Below are 4,205 nucleotides of genomic sequence, written 5' to 3' on the forward strand. Positions count from 1 at the left end.
TGCCTTTGAGAGAGAGCCTTTGCTTTTGGTGCCTTTGTTGCCTTTGTTGCTCCCTTTGTTCTTGCCATTTGATGAACAAACCAAGTAGAGAATCAAAAATCTTCAATTTGTAGAATGCCCAAATCGATTTTGAAAGTGAAAGGCTTTGCCTTTATGAGAGCAAAAATCGACTCAAAGGGTGGAGATTTTGTGCTTGGTTTTGATTTTTCTTGAAGATGGAGTGATTAATTTGATGTTTGAAGGGTGGTTTGATTTTGTTTTGGTGATTTTGTTGAGGGTTTTTGTGTTTGAGATGGAGAGGATGAGGGTTTTGGTGTTATGGGTAGTGTTTATGAATGAATGAATGAATGAATGAAGGTGGGGGGGGGGGGGGGGTATTTAAAGAAACGAAAATCTCGAAGATGCAGGCACGATCCGTGCGGATTAGGCGCAATCCGCTCGGATTTTCAAGCTTCAAATTTTAAAAATCCCGCCTAAAGACGGGCGTCTCTGGGAAATCCGGACGGATTTTTATTGAGGGACGGGCGTCTCTTGGGAAATCCGGACGGATTCTCATCCGAGATTTTTCTTGTTTTTCTTCACTTCAAGACGGGCGGATTTTACCGAGAGACGGACGGATCCTGGGAGACGGCGTCTTTCCGGGAATCCGCTCGGATTCCTTAATGACAGAATTCTTCAATTTTTGCACAGCCCAAGACGGGCGTCTTCTCGGGGGCGCTCGGATCCTCTGCAGACGGGCGGATTCTCCAGAATCCGCTCGGATTGGTCCTTGTGTACACGGATCCTTGCGCAAACCCATTCCTTAACATTCTTTCTTTCTTTCTTTCTTTTCTTGTGTTCTTCATTGTGGGGGCACTACTAAGGCGTGAATAGCCTAGGCAATTGCCATCCCCACACTAAGGTAAATCACTACACATCAATTAAAATCATTAGTCCCTCCCTCACTTCTCTCTTTTCATGACAATTATTTTGATCAAGGTAAATAAAATCCAAAAATGACAAAAATGTAATGCAAAAATTAAATGTAAGTTAGGGAGTTAGAAATATTTACAAGTGGTGGTTTAGGGAGGACTCCACCAAACTCTCATTCTTGATGAGATGTCAAGGAGGCATGTTCAAGGTGTTGTTGATGTTGCTCAACACCTCGAAGAAGTAATTAAAAGCTTGTTCGTTGTTATGGTAGAGGTTCTCAATAGACCGTGGTTCTTGTTGTTGATCATGATCGATGGCATGCCCAATGTAGGGATTAAAGATCCCTTCAAATTCGTCGTCCCAAAGACCACAAACTTCATTGAGTTGATCATTGAAAATCTCTTGCTTGGATGGAGACAACTCTCCCAAATTCTTCTTTTGGCTAATGAGGCCATCTTCTTCTTCCTTGGTTGATTTTGATGAGCTTTGCAAGCTCTCCTTGTCACAATTCACTTGCTCTTTGAATGGAGCATCTTCAACTTTCTTCCTCCATTGGAGTTCCGATTTCTTCTTCTCATCTTTCTGGCTATAATGATCAATCATGAAACATGGCTCATGCAAACGAGGAGCTCTCATGGTCTTGTCAAGATTAAAAGTTATGCTTTCATCTCCCACTTCTAGAGTGAGCTCTCCATGCTTCACATCAATCACCGCACCCGCGGTGTGTAGGAAAGGTCTTCCTAAGATGATTGGAATGTTGGAATCTTCCTCCATATCAACAATGACAAAGTCCACCGGGATGAAAAACTTCCCAATTCGCACGGGGACATCTTCCCATATCCCTAGCGGTGTCTTCGTCGATCTATCGGCCATTTGAAGTGTGATATTGGTGCACTTAAGCTCTCCCATTCCCAACCTTTTACTCACCGAGTACGGCATGACACTCACACTAGCCCCTAGATCACATAAGGCTTTGTTGATTGTTGTGTCGCCAATGGTACACGGTATTGAGAAGCTTCCCGGATCCTTTAACTTTGGAGGTGAACTCCCTTGAAGTATTGCACTACTCACCTTAGTGAAGGCGATAGTCTCAAGTTTCCGGATCGACTTCTTCTTTGTGAGAATATCCTTCATGTATTTCGCATAGGCCGGAACGTGATTGATTAATTCCGTAAAAGGAATTGAGACTTCTAAGTTCTTCACAATTTCCATGAACTTTCCAAGTTGATCATCAAATTTAGGCTTGGCTTGACGGCTTGGAAAAGGAAGTCTAATCACAATGGGCTTCTTTTCTTTGGCTTTGTCTTCATTTTTCTTTGAACTTTCTTCTTTTGATGATTCCCCTTCTTTGGGATTTTGCACCACAACTTCATTCTTACTAGCTCTCACAACTTCATCCTCAACTTGCTCCTTCGGTGCTTCATACCTTGTACCACTTCTCAAGTGAATGGCACTAACCGTTTCATGTCTAGGGGATTACCTTGAGGTGGTAATTGCCCCTTTTGTCTTTGTGAGTTCGAAGATGCTAGTTGGGTCAATTGTGTTTCCAACATCTTGGTGTGAGCTAGAATGTTGTTGATGGTGGTATCCTTTGCTTGGCTATCTTTTTGCATTTGAGTGAAAAATTCTTGTTGATTCTTTTGCATTTGAAGGACCGCTTTTTGGACATCAAAATTTTGGTCATTTTGGTGGTTGTATGGATTTTGATTTTGATAACCTTGGTTTTGATTGTAAAAGGGTCTTTGATTTTGATTTCTCATGGGTGGTGGAGTGTATGTTGTTTGAGGGTTTTGAACATTTTGGCTTTTGTATGAGAGATTTGGATGGAATTTGGTGTTTTCATTGTAAAAATTTGAATAAGGGGTACCGCTTTTGTAAGCTTGGAAAGCATTGACTTGCTCGGTTGTTCCCCTACATTCACTTTGATCATGACCCAAAGTTCCACAATTCTCACATATCCCACTTGGGATTGATGAGGATGCCGTCATGGCATTGACATGATGTTTTGATTTTGAGTTTTCCTCAAGTCTAGCCATAGCTTGTTCAAACTTCAAGTTGATAGTGTCAATGTGAGCACTAAGTTGAGCACCCAATTGAGTAACGGTGTCCACTTCATACTTTCCTCTAGTAGCCTTGCGAGGCCTACTATATTGCGAATTATGGACCGCCATTTCCTCAATCTTGTTCCATGTTTGATTGTCATCAACTTCGGTGAACATTCCATTTGATCCCATATTGAGAATGTTCCTTGAATCTTCATATAAACCATTCCAAAATTGTTGCACTAAAAACCATTCGCTAAGTCCATGGTGAGGACATGAGCGACAAACACCTTTGAACCGCTCCCAAGCTTCATACAAAGATTCTTCATCCCTTTGTTTAAAACTCGTGATTTGAGCTCTTAGCATATTGGTCTTTTCCGGTGGGTAGAATTTTTTGTAGAAAGCGAGAGCTAACTTCTTCCAAGAATCTATTCCAAGGGTGGCCTTATCAAGGCCCTTCAACCATTGCTTTGCGGTTCCGATTAACGAAAAAGGAAATAAGACCCATCTTATTTGGTCTTGAGTCACGCCCGTTTGAGAGATAGCATCACAATAATCGCAAAAGGTTTCCATATGAGAATGAGGGTCCTCACTTGGCATGCCCCCGAATTGGCTTCTCTCAACTAGTTGGATGAAGGCGGACTTGGCAATAAAATTTCCGGTAAGATGTTGTGGGGTAGGAGTACCGTTCGGTAGATTCTCCTCGGTGGGTGTAGAGTGGGACGAAAATTTAGGCATTGTAGGTGGATTTTGTGTGGTATTGTTTAATGGGTTCTCTTCTCCTTCTATTGCGAAAGGATTGACAAACTCACTAGTGGGTTGAACAACTTCACCAACACCTCCCAAATTCCTCCTAACAAGTCTCCTATTATTCGTCAAGGTTCTTTCGATTTCACGGTCAAAAGGTAACAAATCTCTTTGTAACCTTCTAGACATGCAAAATATCAAACAACTAGAAAACAATTAGAACAAACCTTGAGGAGTTTTATTTCCCCAAGGTGAAAAAGACACAACTAAAAATAACAAAAGAAATCTAAAATCAATTAAACACCGTCCCCGGCAACGGCGCCATTTTTGATCGGAGCCATTTAGTTCACAAATTAAGCAATTGTGGTCGTTGGTCAATGGTCGATACAAAACACAATTTATACTTCACAAACAACTCTACAAATTAGTAAAGAGGCAAGTAAAGGTCGGATCCCAAGGGACGGGTATTGAAAACGAAGATTTCTATTGCTACTAGTGGTGTCT

At 41.6% G+C, this 4,205-nt stretch overlaps 1 non-coding gene across 1 annotated transcript; it reads left to right on the forward strand.

Moving 5' to 3' along the window:
• Window positions 1–3,213: 3,213 nt before the first annotated feature.
• On the forward strand, window positions 3,214–3,320 carry LOC141616358 (small nucleolar RNA R71). The gene has a single exon (XR_012530711.1). It is a non-coding gene; the product is annotated as a small nucleolar RNA R71 (small nucleolar RNA).
• Window positions 3,321–4,205: the final 885 nt, after the last annotated feature.

Source organism: Silene latifolia, chromosome 11 (assembly GCF_048544455.1).
Source record: "Silene latifolia isolate original U9 population chromosome 11, ASM4854445v1, whole genome shotgun sequence".
NCBI lineage: Eukaryota > Viridiplantae > Streptophyta > Magnoliopsida > Caryophyllales > Caryophyllaceae > Silene > Silene latifolia.